The 22,301-nt window shown below is 43.9% G+C and overlaps 1 protein-coding gene across 2 annotated transcripts in view; it reads left to right on the top strand.

Moving 5' to 3' along the window:
- PRR7 (proline rich 7, synaptic) overlaps positions 1-22,301 on the top strand; it is a 113,383-nt gene that overhangs the window by 82,419 nt on the left and 8,663 nt on the right. The window lies entirely within an intron of this gene.

The following is a 22,301-nucleotide window of genomic DNA, read 5'->3' as shown; positions in this document are numbered from 1 at the left end:
TGCTGGGAAGTCATTCATTCAGTGGCAGTATTACTACCACCACTAAATATGACAGCTTCTCACTCAGGGTTTGTTGGTTGCCAAGACACGGACTTGTCGGTGACCTAGAAATTAGTGGTGCATCCCTTGCTCCATTCAGCTGATGCCTTGGGAATGCATACTGTTTGTGAACTTTGAGGCTCATTCAACAAATGCACATGTGGATCGACACACATGTTCACCCATCATTATTCCTCACCAGCACAGGTAATTCTACAAACTGGCTTCTTTAAGTGGTTCTAAAGTCAGAAGTTTTTTTTTAACTTAAAGCGGGAGTCCGCCGGGACTCCGCGTTTTTTTTTTTTTTTTTTTTAAGTCAGCAGCTACAAATACTGCAGCTGCTGACTTTTAAAATGGTGACACTTACCTGTCCAGCGCGCCCGCGATGTCGGCACCCGAAGCCGATCTCTAGATCGACACTCGGGTGCTGCCGCCGCCATCTTGGGTATGGGAATCAGGAAATGGAGCCTTTCGGCTTCATTTCCCGGTTCCCTACTGCGCATGCGCGAGCCGCGCGGCGCAATCCGGACGGTCCCCGCTGCCTCTGGGAACTGTGTGTTTCCCAGCAGGCAGCGGGGCACTTGCGCAAAGGGGCGGGCAGTTGCGGAAAGGGGCGTAATCTACGCAGACAGCTATCCCGATTGCGTGTGTTCCAGTTTTTTTTTTTTTTGTTTACTATATGCAATCAGCACTTTCTTATACAAATTTGGTTAAGGGCCGGTTCACACAGCGGGCGATGCGAGGCGACACGACTCGCCTCGCCTCGCTCCCGCAAGTCGCCCCCGTTCTGTACAATGGAACCGTTCTGAGAGGAGCGACTCGAGTCGCTCCGACTCAGAAAAAAGGTTCCTGTACTACTTCTGGGCGACTTCGGGGGCGACTTGCATTGACTTCTATACAGAAGTCCTCTGCAAGTCGCCGCTGAGGTCGCCGCAGGTCGCGGCGAGGCAAGTCGGAGACGCCTCGCCGCGCCTGCAGTGTGAACCGGCCCTTATAGTTTGACTACTGTGTGTGTGTTTCAATATTTTTATGTTTACTATTGCACCTAGCACTTTTGTCATGTTATAGAGTTATAAGTTGCACTTGACACTTTGATACTTAACTATTATGTATACACGGTTTAATCCATATGAGCACTCTTATTAGGGGTCAGATTATTATTATTTTTATGCTGTGTTTAGACATTTTATTACCATATTTGATTTTAATTTGTTCGGGGTAATTACACACCATCAGGTTATACTCCTATTCGAACAAATCAGTCTTCTCAAGCTCTTCTTTAATTTTCCACCTCCCTGGAAGCGCAACACCATCCTGTTTTTTTCTTTTGTTTGAACACATGAGTTGGTGTCTCATGAAAGTGTTTGTGGCATCCAGTGAATGAGAAACATTCCTCCCGAATTCCATATAAAGCGCAGGAGCCCATTTAATATTTACTGATATTCTCTGTTGTACCTCTAGAGGGAGCATACAAAAATCTAAAATACCATAATAAAAATACTGAATAAGAATGCGTGGGGTCAAAATTTTAACATTCCTATTATTTGCTGCTATCTAATATCAGATTTCAGTCAGGGATGATATATAGGGGTTTATTTACTAAGGGTAAATCCACTTTGCACTACAAGTGCACTTGGAAGTGCAGTCACTGTAGATCCGAGGGGGAACTTGCAAGGAAAAAAAAAAACAGGATTTTTGCTTATACATGATTGGATGATAATATCAGCAGAGCTTCCCCTCATTTCTGATTTTACCCTCAGATTTACAGTGACTTCACTTCCAAGTGCACTTGTAGTGCAGAGTGGATTTTCCTTTAGTAAATCAACCCCATAGTCTTTAAGGAGTGGGATGATTATGGGTTCACAAGACTTTTGGGGTTATTTACGAAAGGCAAATTCACTTTGCACTTGTAATTGCAGTCACTGTAAATCTAAGGGGTAGATCTGAAATGAGGGGAAGCTCTGCTGATTTTATTATCCAATCATGTGCAAGCTAAAATGCTGTTTTTCATTTTCCTTGCATGTCCCCCTCAGATCTACAGCGACTTTACTTCCAAGTGCACTTGCAGTGCAATTTCAAGTGCACTTTGCACTTGTAGTTTGCACTTGTAGTGCAAAGTGGATTTGCATTTAGTAAATAACCCCCTGAGATCTTTCTTAGGTATAGATGTGGAACTGATAGTATCTGAGAAACATAGAGAAAAAAAATAATATAGCTGACAAACTCTTATTCTCACATTTGAGACACATATTCTCACATTAAAACATTCTGATTAAATTAAAGGGGACTATTCATTAAAAATTTACATTTATCCTATGAATCTATATTTACATGTGTGAATCGGGCAAACTCTGGCACAAATGTTCTTTAGGCTATTTTCTCTTCCCAACAAATCTTCTTTTATTTGAAGTAATACCACATTCTGGACCCTAGATATAACTGAGGAGCATTAATACATATGTTGTTGTAACAAGAGATACAATGTAGCAATTCTAGAGAACACTAGAGCCAATTACCAAACAAATGTAACCAATGGAAAAAAGATAATAATAATTCTGCAAGTTCCCCTTAAAATATAGCTATTTACAATATGCTTGTTATTTACATGTATTAAACTATGAACAAATGACCTGTTGATTCAGCCGTTTCTGTTGTTATGTGACAATTTCCTGTCCCAATCCAACACTGCTATACAAATGGTTGACACAACTAGCATACTCTCAGAGGCTGAGCTGCTTCATTACCATGCAAAAGTTCTGTGCAGATAGGAAGATTTCTTTCCTTAAGCCTAAGACACATGGGTCGAATGTTAGGCGACATTTCGACCCATGTGTACTGGAGTAGGTCCGACAGAAGCCAGCCATTCATTTTTCTTGGGTACTGAAGACCTGCAGCACATCTGTACACATGCAGAATCCATTAACATGTATGCATCCATTAAAATAACAGCATTTTGGGATGCTTGGATGTCCCATGAGGCAGTGGGGAGTGGCTCTATGTTATTCTCTTCTAGATAAAAAAGAAAGAAGTGCTGCATTTCTTGAAAACTTCAACAAAATAAGGAATTTTTATCGCGTTGCGGGAGAGGTAGGAAAAAGGTTCTATTATTAGGTGAAAGTCCACTGGTGGTTGTAAACCCTTACATATACCCAGTGAAGTGACGGGCCTCTGGTGATACACAAAGGTGAAACAGATCCTCCTATATACGTTGTAACTGTTTATTTGGAACTGTTTAGTACATCATTGTAAAACTCAGAGAAGAAAAAGATTTTTCACAGACTCACAAAGCAGGGGACAGGGAGCTACAGTTGCACATTGTAAAAGAGCTCTGAGAGATGATTGGAGGGAAGGGGCACACCCCCTTCATACAGCGCACAGTAACAGAGTTGAGGCTGTCAATCACAGGATGTGTTATGGAGCTAAACCAAAATATTAGAATGGTGGGATCCTCCAAAACTCCCATTCAGGGCACTATTCCTTTAATCTAAACATTGCAATATACTACCCTCTCTCTCCTCATGTAAAGAGGGGAAAAAAGGGGAGTCAAAAACTGGACTTTATTTGTGCCACAGGGAGGATACACACTAAAAATCTGATAAAAACATCTTACAAATCTTTATTACATAGTTAAAACATAATAAAAGTCACACAGTATTCAGACTGCCACATAGATTTTGATAACTCGGTGCATGAATCAAGTTTTCAAAATAGTGTAATTGATTGACGTGTTTCGCAGTAATATTTGCTTATTCAGGATCCATGCCTTTTGGATGCAACCAATATATCACTCCTGATGAAGGTGGCTTTCAGCTGTGGGGGGGGGGGGGTTAGTTTACCAGGTTACCAGGATACAGTCCACATGTACCTTCAATCCATGGCAACAAGGAGGCACAAGGCACCACTTAAATACTAAAACATCTTTATCACTTGGTTCTGAGAAAGCATTATTGCATATATAACAGCAGAAAACATGCCATCATACTATAATGCCCCTGGTGGGTTTGACTTTATTAGGCAGATAATCTTTGGTGCCAGTTTCTGAATGTTACCAATGCAGGTCAAATTAGGACCATATGACCATATGACATCATGGCCATATGACATCAAGAACTGCAATATATCCAAGTTTCTAAAAAAAAAATGGCATCCATATAACTTGATGAGGATGTTCTACACTTTAAATGGTGTCTTGTGCCCCCTTATTGCCAAGGATTGAAGGTGCATGTGGACTGTATATCCAACTGCCCCAGCCCCCCCCCCCCCCCCCAAACACACACACAGCTTGGAACCACCATCGTCAGGAGAGATTTATTGGTTGCATCCAAAAGGCATGGATCCTGAAGAAGCAAGTGTTATTGCAAAACGTCAATCCATTACGTCATTTTGGGAACTTCATACATGCACCAAGTTACCAAAATGTCAGCCATCAGACAGTCTGACTACTGTGTGACATTTATTATGTTTCAACTATGTAATAAAGTTTTGTAGGATGCTGTTATCATAAATTTTGTAGTGTATTTCCTCCTTGTGGCATACTAAGAATCATGCTTTTGAAACCCCTCTTCCCCCCCCCCCCCTTTACATGAGGAGAGAGAGGGTGGAATATTGTAATGTGTGCTGGAGCTCCATCCCCTGTCACCTTTGGAGCCCATGGTGTCATGAAAACTTGTCAGAAGAAATGAGACAGCAGACAGAATTGATACTTTGTGCTTTGGAGACAGGCAAGTAAACACTATAGAAATATTTGCTTTGTTAAGATCTTACATCTGAAGTTTGCAAGAGTTTTAACCATATAGCATTGTTAAAGCTAGCACAGAGCTAGCTAGCTAGCACAGACTGAAGGGAATAATCTATAAACTATATAAATGATATAAACAATATGAAGAACCTACATCCCATCAAGGTATGAAAGAAATTTGATGATAAAGCTTTATGTTTCTTTAATATAGTCAGTCACAAATGGGCTTCTGTGTGAGTAAAAATTTAGATTTTCCAAATCAAAAAGAACAAACACACAGTCATGTCCACTTATATCCCAAGCATAAACACAAATTGTAAACAGATAGATGTCAGAGAATCATTAAGAGCATCAGGAAGGATATGTCTCACTTACCAGACACCCACCCAGGCGGGCAATGTCAAGATCAATTGACATGGTTGACCCGCATTTAGTGTAACGCCCCCACAGTAGGAGCTGCTGGTTAAGATGGGACCTCTGTTCTTTGCCCTGACTTTCTCAATGGTCTCAGCCCCTCTGACACACTGGGTGGAGTCAAGCCCGGATTTACTCCCTTTGCCGCCCCAAGGCTGGGTCCTTCAATGTCACCGCCCCCACACACACACAAATACACACACACACACACACACCACCATTCTCATTCTTTATCGATGACTGCTACAATAGATCAATTAAAAAAATATCACCACACACAAGAACACTGAATATAACTGGCTTTAATTGTACAGACTGAAAATACTCTGTAATGCAGAAAATGCTTTTTAACCTCCCTAGCGGTAATCCCGAGTCTGGCTTGGGTTGGGATTTTACTAACACAAGCGGTAACCCCGAGCCAGACTCGGGATCGCATCGCTGGATGCAGGAAGGACACGGAGAAGTTACTTACCTTGTACCCTGGATCCAGCGATGTCCTCCGCGCTGTGTGATTGAGCTGTTCTCCGCTCGATTCACACAGTGCCGAATGCCGCCGAGCTCCCTTCCCTGCGACGTTATGGCGCACGGGAGCGGAGATCGGTGCCAAATTCAAAAAAGTAAAAAGACACAAAACACACACAGCACTGTAATCTTAGAGATTACAGTACTGTATAAAAAAATACACACCCCCTTTGTCCCTAGTGGTCTGTGCAGTGCCCTGCATGCACTTTTATATTATAAATACTGTTTTTTTTATGGCTGGAATTTGGAGATTGTCCATAGCAACCAGAAAGTGTCCCTTTTCAGTGTTTTTGGATTTGATTACATTATTGAATAATTTTTATTATTATTTATTATATTATAAACGTCATCATACTCGGGATGTCTGCTAGACTCTGGTTTGAACAGATTTAAGAGAGTTATTCCTAAGAATTACAGGACTACAATATAAAACGCCAAATTTCCATGCAAAATAATTGTACCGCTATCAGCACCTAAAACCAGAACTAATCATACCGCCAGGGAGGTTAAAGATTATAGCAGTAAGAAACTCCCTACAATTTTTTAGTTCTAACTTTTCTTTTGGCAAACTCATCGATAATATCTTCGTAGGACAAAGTATTTAAAAGTTCTGACTCAATGGCAAGTAAAGCTAAACTGTTCAGTCTTTCTTGACCCAAAGATGATCAATAACGCTGCCACTGTGCCCATTAAACGCTGCCACTGTGCTCATTAAACGCTGCCACTGTGCCCTCAAATGCTGCCACTGTGCCTTCAAAAGCTGCCACTGTGCCAACAAATGTTGCCACTGTGCCCATTAAACACTGCCACTGTGCCCCTCAAATGCTGCCACTGCCAAACGCTGCCAGTGTGCCCATTATATGCCGCCAGTGTGACCATCAAATGCAGCCAGTGTGCCCATTAAATTTTAAAACTTTCTACTTTTCCAGACTACACATGGGGTGCGGGAGCCAAGGGAGGAGAAAGAAGACCTACCTTGTCCTCCTGGCCAGCTCAGCTCTGAATCTAATCAGTTCCTCCACACTGCTGCTGCTAGTTTCACTTGACCCCACTCCACTCCGCGCCAAGGTCAGACTCCTCCTACCGAGGCCTCTGTTCCTAATCACGCTTGCTTGCAGGCAGCATAGCAAAGGGAGGGGCTAGAGCGTCAGTGGAGCTCAAGGCCCCGCCCACCCGCGGCCCACTCCTTGATCAAATAAAAAGCAGCACTGGCACTGCGTGCGCGTGCTGCTCATCCGGCTGTCTGATGACTGTCTGTGACAGAGAGTGGGGATTTTCAGAGCCAATTTGCGGGCATCGCATGCGGTGCTGCCCCTTCACCACTGCCACCCCGAGGCCAGGCCATGGTGGCCTTGTGGGAAATCTGGCCCTGGGTGGAGTATAAAATAAATAAACACAATGAAAACACTTAGTAATTCCTGATAACCAATAGCAGTGCTATATCAAAGAGCAGGCATCAAGCCAATTAAGCCAATTAGCAAGGGTAATCTTAATGTATTGTCACTCAATAAGGTTGATAAGCGAACAATACACATAAACTGGCAAATGTAATAACACAGTTTACCATACAAGGCGGCTAACAATAAAGGCTAAGCATTAAATAACATTTAGCATCCAAATCAGCATAAACAGTAGCAACACCAGCCAACTATGTAAAAGTGGGCCAGTGGTCCTCTCACCATGTTCCAGGAGGTAGTAGTAGGCTCTGGTGATGGATGAGGCCCCCTCAGTCTCGTTCTGATGATTCTGAAGTTCAGCTTGCTGAAGTGGAGAGTCAGGTGAACATTCCGATCTCCCTGCTGTATCCGAGCAAAGGAAACAGGCTGTCGGTGTTGTTGAACCTTCGGTGACTCTGCTCACAACCTCAGGCTTGCAGCAAAGTATACCGATAGCTGTGTATACACAGACAGCCCCATTAGAGCCGACTTTTTGGGGACACACAATAAAAAAAAACTCCTGACTCCTCATGCTGCCCAGAGTCTATTGGAGTCGGTAGCCCAGAAAGTCAGTCAATCCATTACATGGCTTCAATCTCAGACCACAGCTCCCAGGGTTGCAAGAGCTCTGCAAACCATGGGCCTTTAGCTCTCCACCTGCTGCCTGGAGGACACTAGTGCAGCACAACATTAATATCACAGTAGAGGGAGAAGGAGGAAAATAATGTCTCCATGTTGTTGTTGTCTCCATGTTGTTGTAGCCCAACACCTGGCTAAATACTCCCTCCCCCCCCACTAAACTCTTTGGTCCCCAAAAAGGGAACAAAGTCCTTTAAGCATAGATCATCCACAACATCAACTTGACTGGAACAGACAACTTAAGGTTGAACAATAATTAGTATTATAAGTAGACCTAAATAATTGAAATTCACACCTGAGATCAAAAAGGGAACCTCCCACTAGTTAAGGGGTGACTAGGTGCCCCCCCCTCTAGTTTGTAGGCAGAGAAAGGTTATCCTGTTTATTAGACATTGATTTAGGAATGGCCTACCTGGGTGTGCCAGGGGGTCAGTACAGGTCGGTTCCTACCACATTTGTGGTAAGGAGAACAGCAGATTGTGGGTTCCATGCAGAACTCCTACAGACTGTCAATGTAAGCTTTCTGCCCCTACATCGTAGGGACAGGCAGTTTCACAAAGACAGAAAGAATTAATGAATTACAGTACCTAGAGCACTCAACAGTGTCCTGGTAGTTCATTGAGAACTACAAGTCAACAATTGCAAAGGATGTTGGTACTTGTAGTTTATTCATTCACAGAACCCTGTGAATAAATGACATGGCCATGTGGGCAGAGCCTCGCATGGTCGTGCTGTTTTCAAATAGTGACAGCAGGTACATGGAAAAGATGCCCTGCTTGCTGTCACAGAAATAGCCTGGATCAGGGAGCTGCTGCAGGAGTGGGAACATGTTACATGTTCCACCCTAAAAATAGGTGTAAAATTTTAAATGTTACCAAAGCTGAACTTATCCTTTAATTTCTTTATTAAAGTGGTGTTCCGGCCAATACATTTTTTTTTAAAAGTCAGCAGCTACAAACACTGTAGCTGCTGACTTTTAATAAGGACACTTACCTGTTCAACGATCCCGCGAAGTCGGCTGACCCGAGGCCGATCCGTCCATAGGATTGGCTGCCAGTGCCTCCATCCTAACGAAGGGAAACAGGCAGTGGAGCCTTGTGGCTTCACTGCCCATTTCCTACTGCACATGCACAAGTCGCGTGGCGTTTTGTGAATGCCCCATTGTTTTATGGGACACACACATGTCCCAGAAGGCAATGGGGCCACTCACCGAAGAGGAGGAAGAGCTGCGGAATACGAAGAGGCAGATTAGGAAGACTGCCTAGCAACAGCGTTTCAGGTAAGTGAAAAAAACATTTTTATTTTATTTTATTTACGTGCCTCCGTCATCTGCAGCCCTGCTCTGTCCTTCTCTGTTCTCTCATATCTAATATAAAATCATCCCATCCCTTCTGTAATATAAAAATAAATGTCCCTGTACCTGTGTTATATAGAAAAATATGCTGATCGTTTTTATAGATAGGGCCCCCTTGGGGAGTTTTGGACAATTTTGTCCACACCGAAATGGTTTTTGTTCAGATGGTGACCCTCACCCCAGGGGCGGATCCAGAGTCTAATCTCGGGAGGGGCACTGCTATAAAATATGTTTTTTGGGGGGCAATTTATATGGGAAATGGCTGGTATTGGCGCTTCAATCATTACGGCACCATGGTTGTTATGGTGTCAGGATGATTGAAGCGCATTATTTCTATTAATACATTGTAATATTAAATTAAATGGTTCAACTCACCATAATGCAGAATCAGTGGGAGCCCTGAGGATGTCACTTGCCATGTCGTCTGCCACCAAATGTGGATTGTCACTTGTCACCAAATGCGGATTGTTACTTGCCACGTCACCTGCCACACATTGCGGATTGTCACTTGCCACGTAGCCTGCCACACATTGCAGATTGCCACTTGCCACGTCACCTGCCACACATTGCGGATTGTGACTTGCCACGTCACCTGCCACACATTGCGGATTGTCACTTGCCACGTCGCCTGCCACCAGATGCGGATTGCCACGTAGCCTGCCACACATTGCGGATTGCCACGTCACCTGCCACACATTGCGGATTGTCACTTGCCAAGTTGCCTGACCCACATTGCGGATTGCCACTTGCCACGTCACCTGCCACACATTGGGGATTGTCACTTGCCACGTCACCTGCCACACATTGCGGATTGTCACTTGCCACGTTGCCTGCCACACATTGCAGATTGCCACTTGCCACGTCACCTGCCACACATTGCGGATTGTCACTTGCCACGTTGCCTGCCACACATTGCGGATTGCCACTTGCCACATAGCCTGCCACACATTGCGGATTGTCACTTGCCACGTCACCTACCACACATTGCGGATTGCCACTTGCCACGTAGTCTGCCACACATTGTGGATTGCCACTTGCCACGTAGTCTGCCACACATTGCGGATTGTCACTTGCCACGTCACTTGCCACACATTGCGGATTGCCACTTGCCACGTAGTCTGCCACACATTGCGGATTGTCACTTGCCAAGTTGCCTGACCCATATTGCGGATTGCCACTTGCCACGTCACCTGCCACACATTGGGGATTGTCACTTGCCACGTCACCTGCCACACATTGCGGATTGTCACTTGCCACGTTGCCTGCCACACATTGCGGATTGCCACTTGCCACGTCGCCTGCCACACATTGCGGATTGCCACTTGCCACGTCACCTGCCACACATTGGGGATTGTCACTTGCCACGTCACCTGCCACACATTGCGGATTGTGACTTGCCACGTTGCCTGCCACACATTGCGGATTGCCACTTGCCACGTAGCCTGCCACACATTGCTGATTGTCACTTGCCACGTCACCTACCACACATTGCGGATTGCCACTTGCCACGTAGTCTGCCACACATTGTGGATTGCCACGTAGTCTGCCACACATTGCGGATTGTCACTTGCCACGTCACCTGCCACACATTGCGGATTGTCACTTGCCACGTCACCTGCCACACATTGCGGATTGTCACTTGCCACACATTGCGGATTGCCACTTGCCACGTAGTCTGCCACACATTGCGGATTGCCACATGCCACGTAGCCTGCCACACATTGCGGATTGTCACCTACTGGTGGTCTTTTGTTGGGTCCCAGAGTGAAGATAGGCAGCAGAGAGATGATGCAATCTCTCTGCTGCACACAGCTTCCTACAAAGTGAGGGCGGAACTGGAGGGATGCAGGGCAGTGAGAGATGATGTCATCTCCCTGCTCCCCTGCCTGCTGGCTTCCCGATTGGCCAGCAGCCCTCCTAAGCCGCCCAGCTGCCCCCCCCCCTCACCCGTCCACTCAGCGCGGGTACCCGCGGAACCGGGCGCGCGGGTACCCGCGGAACCGGCCGCGATTGGACCCGCGGAACCGGCCGCGATTGGACCCGCGGAACCGGCCGCGATTGGACCCGCGGAACCGGCCGCGGGTACCCGCGGAACCGGCCGCGATTGGACCCGCGGAACCGGCCCGCGGGTACCCGCGGAACCGGCCGCGATTGGACCCGCTGCCGGTATTCTCGGAGGGGGCAATTGACCCGTTGCCCCCCCCCTGGATCCGCCCCTGCCTCACCCTGACTCCCTACTTTATAGAAAATGTTTTTACAAGTTTTCTTATATAAGAAGGTCAACCATAGAAAATCTACAGTTACGATTGTTCTTTTTTTTAAGAATGTGGTACACAAGTGACAAATTACACTTTATTATAGAAAATAATAGTTTGATCTCTTTCACAGGTTCTATAAAAACCTAATATTGACAGTGATGACAATAATAGCAATATATATATCTTTATACATGTGTGCTGTGCCCTGGGCCTTGTGGACTTTTCCTATCACCCTATAACTGCTACAGTTGCCCTCCATCTGTTCAATAGGGCTTAGGGTGATATCTCACAATACCCAGGGCATTAACTCTCCTCAAAAGAGGAAAAAAGCTTTAGTCACTACAAGAGATTTAGGGCTGACATTATTCTGTTGCAGGAAACTCATTTTGCAACAGATAAACATCCTAAATTTTTTGACAATGGTTACAGTCAATTCTATTGCACAACATATAACACTAAATCTAGGGGCACAGCAAACTTTGTAAGGAACTCAATGGTATTTGAAACCCAAAGTGTTTTTAAAGACCCAGACAGCCGATATCTGATTTTTAAAGGCTCAATAAAAGTATGCTTGGTCACCATTGCCTCAATATATGCTCTCAATGACGCAGAAACAAGATTTTTTTCAAAATTCTTTGAAACCTTAGATAGATTTCACTCCACACACTTAATAATAGGGGGTGATTTTAACCTAGCGGCACATTCAGCTTTAGATAGAAGCAGAGTAGTTCCATCCTCCAAAGCTTTTCCTAAATCACTGAATCGATCATTATACTACACCAACTAGTAGATACATGGAGAGCCCACAATGTAAGCCTACACATTCTATTCTCACCCACGCAATAGCTATGCTCGGCTGGATTATATTTTTTGTACCCCAAACTTATTAGCCAACTCCTCAAAAGCAGAGATCTGCCCATGCCCCTGGTCAAACCACCACATAGTTTCCTTCAACACTCCACATATAGGCCTAGCAACCACAACGCACAAATGGCGAATAAATGACTCCTTGTTAACTGACCCAACAATCTCTCCAGAAATCTCGTCTCACCTTGAGCTGTACTTCGCACTTAACATAGCACCAGACATGCCACCCACAACTTTATGGATGGCTCATAAGGCGGTCATGAGAGGGCATTTGATAAATATTGCCTCAACCAAAAACAAATCTAAACTCACTGATATAAGATCTCTCTCAAGAGATCTAGATCTCTTGTATCATAGGAACAACCAAAACCCCTCTAGCGATCTTTTCAAACAAATTCAAGAAAAACGCACAGCCTTAGACTTATTACCTACATTAGATACAGAAAAAGCCCTCGGATGGTCTAAGGCTAGATTTTTGCTCAATAACAATTCTTACTCAACCATGTTCGCCAGAAAACTAAATCAAACAACAAAACCTCCTCATACCTTTAAATTAAGGAACTCAGCAGGCAACTTAGTATCCCATCCCAAAGAAGTTATGAACATATTTTTAGACTTCTACAAAAAGATTCTCTCTACTCCCCCATCCCCATACAAACAATCTTCCCTGAACTGGCTTATTGATATTACACTACCCAATCTATCTAACCAACAAATAGAGATGCTCAACGCTCCCTGCACAGACATAGATATTAATATAATTATAAGCTCGTTAAAAACCTCCACAGCTCCAGGCCCTGATGGATACCCTTCATCTTATTATAAAAAATGTGCCTCCACATTAACCCCTCACCTTACAAAATGATACAATCATATCCTACAAGGAAACCAATTCCCTTCAGAAATGCTCCTAGCAAATATGTCCCTTCTTCCCAAACCAAATAAAGATCATTCCATCCCTCAAAATTATTGCCCAATTTTAGTCATTGATAACGATCTAAAAATATTTGGCCGAATGCTAGCTGACAGACTAGCTGCAGTTTTTTTCCCCACTAATAAATCCAGACCAAACAGGATTCATCCCTAACAGACAAATAACGGATAACATAAGACTGACTACAAACATCATTCAAGATTCTAACCTACACTCTAAATCTACATTCCTACTCAGTCTTGATATCCACAAAGCTTTCAACAGTGTCAGATGGTCATACTTAGACATACTATTCCCTAGATACGGCATAAACAGAGAATTTCTTCATGGTTTCAAAGCACTCTACCATAACCCACAAATACGCATTAAACCCGCGCCTGACTCACAGGGCTTGCCCGCTGGCCGCCTCTTAAAGGCACGTGATTCTGCATGTACGAGCCCTTCTGCCGACGTATAGCGGCGTGAGGCGGTCGGCAAGCGGCAACAACTCTAACTTTTTCCCTTTGAGCAGGGGCATCAGGCAAGGATGCCCACTTTCCCCACTCCTCTTTGCCCTGGCTATAGAGCCCCTTGCCTGTGCGATTAGAAACAATACAGATATAAAAGGATACACTAAAGGGTCCAAGGAATTCAAACTAAGCCTCTACGCCTATGATGTCCTTCTCTTTCTAACAGATCCCCTCATCTCTTTACCAAATCTGACCAAAACACTGGACATTTTCCATGACCTGACTGACTTAAGTATAAACTTGTCTAAATGCTCAGCCCTACCCATTAATATCCCACAAGCCTTAATAATAACACTCAAAGACAATTTTCCATTCAATTGGTGCACGGATTCATTTAGATACCTAGGAATTCATATTACACCCTCTTACAAAACATTAAATTACCCACCAATATTTAATAACATCAAAAATATAATGAAATTATGGTCATCATACCAAATATCATTCTTGGAAAGAATAGTGGCAACGAAATTGGTTATACTTCCCAAACTCCTATTCTTTTTCAGAGCCCTTCCTCTCACATTGCCTAAAAACACATTAGACTCTCTCCAAAGAGAAATCAAGAAATTAATTTGGCAAAACAAAAAAAAACAAGGTTTAGTTACTCCTAATGCCGCATACACACGAGCGGACTGTATGGTGTACTCAGTCCGTCGAAACACATTTCAGCGGACAATCCGCTCGTGTGTGGGCTTCAGCGGACTTTTTCAGCGTGCAGTCCGGAGTACTAAGTATTTTGGTTTTTTCGAAATTCTGTCCGTCGTACTTTGGTTTCAGCGGACAATACGGTCGTCAGTATGCTAGTTCAACGGACTAAGAATGGCGCATGCCCAGAAAGGATTTACACGGCGGAAGGGTGCTTTGCTGTGTCTTGGACTTCCTATTTCTAGTCCCGTCGTACGTGCTGTACACGTCATCGTGCAAGCTTTCGACGGACTGTTTGTGCATCCGTGTGTGGTCAAGTCCGTTCAGTGGAAACTACGATGGATTGTCCGTCGGATTGTATGACGGACTAAGTACGCCATACAATCCGCTCGTGTGTACGCGGCATTAATGTTTAGACCCCAACTAAAAGGAGGTCTAAACATCCCAAACCTATGGATATATTATCTGTCAGCTAGATTCACCCAACTAGCACAATGGTATGCCCCAGCCTCCCAAATCCCCTGGCTCCTGTTCGAAGAACAATCAGTCCTCCCATACCACCTACAAGGACTACTCTGGTCCAAGTCCATTTTACCACAGAAAATAAGACCTCTAAATGTAATTGTAACACATACCTTACAACTGTGGAACAGACACAATAACAAATTTAACATGTCCTCCGACATCCCTCCCCTAGTATCCTTTCTAGGAGACCCTCACTTCACTTCCTTAGATAATAACCAAAATAATATGGAAACGGCATAATCTAACAAATTTAAAAGCACTTACCCATAACAATACATTCTACTCTTTCACTGAACTACAAACAAAATATGACCCAGCACCGACAGAACATGAAAATTATACGAAGATAAAACACTTCTACCAAAAAACTACTCACTCACTCTACGTACCCCCCTCTCACAATTCAAACAAATTAGTATTTCCTCCCAAAGTGACAAAGGATTCATTTCCAAAATTTATAAAAGTCTTAACGAGTTCAATATGCCTGAAAAATCTCACCCCATCCTTCAATGGGAATCAGACCTAAATGTTTAATTTTCCCCCGAACAATAGGATACCATATTTGAAAACGTACACCAAAACTACCACCAATCTGCCATCAAACTGCTCTATAGGTGGTATCTTAACCCCGCCAAACTCAACTCATTCTACCCATCAACATCTCCACTCTGTTTCAGGGGCTGCCCTATTCATGGGACACTACTACACATATTTTGGGACTGCACCCATATAAAAAACATTTGCAACAATGCTAATGTCATGATTGATCGAATTTCAGGCAGAAAGATCCCACTAACACCCCAAATGTGACTTTTATTCTTCCCCTTACAAGATATACCAATAGTCAGTTCTAGACTAATCCATACTCTACTAAGCTCTATCCACATGACCATCGCTTTCAATTGGCGTTCATCCAACGTACCATGGCCTCAGGTTCTCAACCGTATGGCAAACATCAAATCATCAGAAAGAATACACCATACATTATATGACACCATGCATATATACCAAAAAAATTGACTCTATGGGAAACTACATTTTAGGTGTAATATTCTCTACTGTTATTTTACTTAAGCAAACCTACAGTTCCTTCCCTGCAAATGTTATATAGTTTTATAATCAAATGTGTGTATTTTGTCATATGATATGTCATTACTTAGTTATAAGGTATTATCTAATTGAATCTTTCACTTGAACATCTTCTATTACTGTCAAAATTTAGTATTATGACCTTACCCATAATAAAAACCATTTGTAAACAAAAATAAAAATATGCTGATCTGTACCTATATCACAGCGGCTCCTGGCAATCACGTGACTCCTCGGGGCACAGGAGCACTTAATGTTATATTACAGAGGGGATGGGATGATTTTATATCAGTGACTTAACAGCCACTTTTGAAGCCTTCTGTCTCTTAAAAGAGGTATAGTACATTAAACTGATTTTCAAATGTAAAGTTTCTCCAAGTGTAATGTTTATAGGGCTGCGAAATCCACACATCTCTCCATGAAAAAAACATATATTCTGGACTTATAGGGGGAAAGGCTCTGGGTTTGAAGTGATCATTGGACCTAGGCCAGTGGTGGCGAACCTTGGCACCCCAGATGTTTTGGAACTACATTTCCCATGATGCTCATGCACTCTGCAGTGTAGTTAAGCATCATGGGAAATGTAGTTCCAAAACATCTGGGGTGCCAAGGTTCGCCATCACTGACCTAGGCTATACTATAGCTTCATTTTAAATTATCCTACACCTACTGTACAAGAGCTGTGTTAACCCCCCTGACGGTATTCCCGAGTCTGACTCGGGGTGGATTTTTCATACCAAAAGCGGTATCCCCGAGTCAGACTCGGGACTGCGTCGCTGGATCCAGGAGGAGGTTTCCTTACCTTCTCCTTCGAATCCAGCGTTGTCTCCCCGCTGTACGAGCGAGCCGTGTCTCGCTCGATCTATCACATCGGCGATCTCCGTGCCCTGCGAGCGTTGCGACGCACGGGCACGGAGATCGGCGCCAAATTCAAAAAGTGAAATAAACAGTATACATACAGTATAATGTAATCTTACAGATTACATTGCTGTATGTAAATATTTCACATCCCCTTTGTCCCTAGTGGTCTGCCCAGTGTCCTGCATGCAGTTTTATATTGTAAAAACTGTTCTTTATGCCTGGAAACTGGAGATTGTCCATAGCAACCAAAACTGTCACTGTACATCAAAAATGATTTTAGACCAGCTAGAAAACAGCGATAATAAATTAGAATGACTCGCAGAATTGAGCGATAGCGATTTGTGGGGAGATCCGTCATCAAATACTGAAAAGTAATGACAGTGACAATTCTGCAACTGAGCAAATTTCAGTGTTTTTGATTAGATTACATTATTGAATAATTTTTATTATTGTTATATTATTATTTGGTACAATTATTTATAATTATTTATTATATTATAATTTATGATTTAATTTTTCAAACTTTATCATACCTGGGATGTCTGCTAGACTCTGGTTTGGACAGATTTAAGAGAGTTATTCCTAAGAATTGCAGGACTACAATATAAAACGCCAAATTTTCATGCAAAATAATGGTACCGCTTTTAGCACCTAAAATCCGAAATAATGGTACCGCCAGGGAGGTTAAGGATCTGTATTCCTTTCAACACAACCAAGGAAAAAAACTCCCAACAGATGTTGCTGGGAGACCTTTCTCCTATATGTCTGCTTCATCTGCCACATGAGGGCACCAAAGAAAGGTTATTAAATCAGATAATCATATGCAAACCAAAATGTTCAGTTGGACTGGAGATAAGAGATGGTATGACAGAATGAAAAACAGATACTCCTGGAGGTTTGTGTTTAGACCTTTTTTTACAATGCAGTACAGTACAGTAGTTAAGAATGCTTAAAATATTTATTACTTGTGGCTCCTCGTTTAGTGACCAATTCATTTAATAACTTTAGCCCCGAAAGAATTTACCCCCTTCCCGACCAGAGCACTTTTTGCGATTCGCCACTGCGTCGCTTTAACTGACAATTGCTCAGTCGTGCGACGTGGCTCCCAAACAAAATTGATGTCCTTTTTTTTCGCACAAATATTTTGCTGATATTTGATCACCGCTACGGTTTTTATTTTTTGCGCTATAAACAAAAAAAGAGCAACAATTTTGAAAAAAGAGCATTATTTTTTACATTTTGCTATAATAAATATCCCCCAAAAATATATAAAAAAACATTTTTTTTCCTCAGTTTAGGCCAATACATATTCTTCTACATATTTTTGGTTAAAAAAAATCGCAATACGCGTTTATTGATTGGTTTGTGCAAAAGTTATAGCGTTTACAAAATAGGGGATATTTTTCTGGCATTTTTATTCATTTTATGAATGATTTTTTTTTACTAGTAATGGCGGCGATCAGCGATTTTTATCATGACTGCGACATTATGGCAGACACTTTTGACACATTTTTGGGACCATTGTCATTTATACGGCAATCAGTGCTATACAAATGCCCTGATTCCTGTGTAAATGACACTGGCAGTGAAGGGGGTATGGCTTAACCACTTGCCGACCGCCTCACGCCGATGTACGTCGGCAGAATGGCACGGGCAGGCATAAGCACGTACATGTACGTGATTTGCCTCCCGCGGGTCGGGGGCCCGATCGGGCCCCCGCCCGGTGCCTGCGGCGGTCGGTTTTCGTTCGGGAGCGATCCCGGACGAGGGGACGGCCATTCATTCATGGCCACCCCCTCGCGATCGCTCCCGACGAATGGAAATCCCCGGTGACATCACTTCCTCTCCTGTAATGTAAACACAGGAGAGGAAGTGATGTATTCTCTCCTCCGTGTCGGTATTTTTCGTTCCGACACGGAGGAGAGCGGATCAGTGAGTTGCACCAACACATCCCACACACAGTAGAACATGCCAGGCACACTCACACCCCCCCTTTACCCCCCGATCACCCCCCCAATTACCCCTGCCCCCCCAGTCACAGTGACACCAATGTCATTTTTTTTTTTTTTTTTTTTTTTTTTGCATTGGTGTCATTTGTGACTGTAATAACTGTTAGGGCAGTTAGGGTTAGCCCCCTTTAGTTCTAATGTACCCCCCTAACCCCCCCAATAAAGGTTTAACCCCGTGATCACCCCCCGTCGCCAGTGTCACTAAGGCTGGGTTCACATTGCAGCGGTTTATGAGAACGAATGTGATTCGCACCGCACTGCAGTGCAAATCACATCCGATCTCTGTGCGATTCGAGTTCAGCCATTCGCCGCACCCGCCGCACCCGCCACACCCGCCGCACCCGCCGCAAATTCGCACGGGACCCTTTTTTTGGCCCGCAGCAGAATCGGATCGCATGGGTGTTCACACCATGCGATCCGAGTTTGCAGATCGCACTGCGATATGCGAACTGATCTGGGGGTGTCAGTAACATTTCACTGACACTCCCAGCAGTTCGCATAGGGCAGTGTGAACTGCCGCCGGGAGGCATGCGATGCGGGAACCCGCCGCGGATTCGCGGCGTTTCCGCATCGCTCCAGTGTGAACCCAGCCTAATAAGCGATCATTTTTCTGATCGCCGTATTAGTGTCACAGGTGACGCTAGTTAGGCAGGTAGGTATTTAGGTTCGCCGCAGCTTTTTATAGCGCTAGGGACCCCCATATACTACCGCATAAAGCCCCCTGATTGCCCCCTAGTTAACCCTTTCACCAGTGATCACCATATAACTGTTACAGGTGACGCTGGTTGGTTAGTTATTTTTTTATAGTTTCAGGGCACCCGCCATTTATTACCTAATAAAGGTTTAACCCCCTGATCACCCGGCAGGTGTCATTTGTGACTAATAACTGTTAGGGCAGTTAGGGTTAGCCCCCTTTAGTTCTAAGGTACCCCCCTAACCCCCCCAATAAAGGTTTAACCCCGTGATCACCCCCCGTCGCCAGTGTCACTAAGGCTGGGTTCACATTGCAGCGGTTTATGAGAACGGATGTGATTCGCACCGCACTGCAGTGCAAATCACATCCGATCTCTGTGCGATTCGAGTTCAGCTATACAGATAGTATGGCTGAATTCGTGTCGCACCCGCCGCACCCGCCGCAAACTCGCACGGGACCCTTTTTTTGGTCCGCAGCAGAATCGGATCGCATGGGTGTTCACACCATGCGATCCAAGTTTGCAGATCGCACTGCGATATGCGAACTGATCTGGGGGTGTCATTAACATTTCACTGACACTCCCAGCAGTTCGCATAGGGCAGTGTGAACTGCCGCCGGGAGGCATGCGATGCGGGAACCCGCCGCGCATTCGTGGCGTTCCCGCATCGCTCCAGTGTGAACCCAGCCTAATAAGCGATCGTTTTTCTGATCGCTGTATTAGTGTCACAGGTGACGCTAGTTAGGCAGGTAGGTATTTAGGTTCGCCGCAGCTTTTTATAGCGCCAGGGACCCCCATATACTACCGCATAAAGCCCCCTGATTGCCCCCTAGTTAACCCTTTCACCAGTGATCACCATATAACTGTTACAGGTGACGCTGGTTGGTTAGTTATTTTTTTATAGTTTCAGGGCACCCGCCATTTATTACCTAGTCTCACTAGTGTACCCCTAAATTTAGGGGTGTCTACTTTCTAAAATGGGGTCATTTGGGGGGGGGGGGTTTGTGCCATCTTGGCATTTTATGGCCTTCAAAACTGTAACGCCCTTAGAAAGCCTGAAGGCGGTGCTTGGTTTTTGGGGCCCCGTACGCGGCTAGGCTCCCAAAAAGTCCCACATATGTGGTATCCCCGTACTCAGGAGAAGCAGCAGAATTTATTTTGGGGTGTCATTTCACATATGCCCATGGCATGCGTGAGCAATATATCATTTAGTGACAACTTTGTGAAAAAAAAAAAAAGTTTGTAATTTTCCCGCAACTTGTGGCAAAATATAAAATATTCCATGGACTCAACATGCCTCTCAGCAAATAGCTTGGGGTGTCTACTTTCTAAAATGGGGTCATTTGTGGGGGTTTTGTGCCATCTTGGCATTTTATGGCCTTCAAAACTGTAATAGGTAGTGAGAAGTGAACTCAAAAAATTACGCCCTTAGAAAGCCTGAAGGCGGTGCTTGGTTTTCGGGGCCCCGTACGCGGCTAGGCTCCCAAAAAGTCCCACATATGTGGTATCCCCGTACTCAGGAGAAGCAGCAGAATTTATTTTGGGGTGTCATTTCACATATGCCCATGGCATGCATGAGCAATATATCATTTAGTGACAACTTTGTGAAAAAAAAAAAAAAAAAAAAAAAGTTTGTAATTTTCCCGCAACTTGTGGCAAAATATAAAATATTCCATGGACTCAACATGCCTCTCAGCAAATAGCTTGGGGTGTCTACTTTCTAAAATGGGGTCATTTGTGGGGGTTTTGTGCCATCTTGGCATTTTATGGCCTTCAAAACTGTAATAGGTAGTGAGGCGTGAAATCAAAAATTTACGCCCTTAGAAAGCCTGAAGGCGGTGCTTGGTTTTCGGGGCCCTGTACGCGGCTAGGCTCCCAAAAAGTCCCACATATGTGGTATCCCCGTACTCAGGAGAAGCAGCAGAATTTATTTTGGGGTGTCATTTCACATACGCCCATAGCATGTGTGAGCAATATATCATTTAGTGACAACTTTGTGTAAAAAAAAAAAAAAAATTTTTTTTTTGTCATTATTCAATCGCTTGAGGCAAAAAAATAAAATATTCAATGGGCTCAACATGCCTCTTATCAATTTCCTTAGGGGGTCTACTTTCCAAAATGGGGTCATTTGGGGGGGTTTTGTACTGCCCTGTCATTTTAGCACCTCAAGAAATGAGATAGGCAGTCGTAAACTAAAAGCTGCGTAAATTCCAGAAAACGTACCTTAGTTTGTAGATGTGACAACTTTTGCGCAAACCAATAAATATACAATTATTGACTTTTTTTTTACCAAAGACATGTGGCTGAATACATTTTGGCCTAAATGTATGACTAAAATTGAGTTTATTGGATTTTTCTAATAACAAAAAGTAGAAAATATCATTTTTTTTCAAAATTTGCGGTCTTTTTACGTTTATATCGCAAAAAATAAAAATCGCAGAGGCAATCAAATACCATCAAAAGAAAGCTCTATTTGTGGGAAGAAAAGGACGCAAATTTTGTTTGGGTACAACATTGCATGACCGCGCAATTACCAGTTAAAGCAGCGCAGTGCCAAAGTGTAAAAAGACCTCTGGTCATTTACCAGCAAAATGGTCCGGTCTGAAAGTGGTTAAGTGTGCCCTGGGGAGTGTTTCTAACTGTGGGGGTGTGGCTATGTGTGACACCTCACTGATCTCTTCTCCTGATCACAGGGAGCAGAGATCAGTGACACCCCATCTTCCTGTCTTCCTCCCAGTGAGGCAATCACGGGTATCCCCACGGTGATCAA

The sequence above is a fragment of the Lithobates pipiens genome, unplaced genomic scaffold, assembly GCF_037356315.1.
Source record: "Lithobates pipiens isolate NorthernLeopardFrog02 unplaced genomic scaffold, aLitPip1_a1.2 Scaffold_8, whole genome shotgun sequence".
Lineage (NCBI taxonomy): Eukaryota > Metazoa > Chordata > Amphibia > Anura > Ranidae > Lithobates > Lithobates pipiens.
This window is presented reverse-complemented; position numbering and strand designations above follow the sequence as displayed.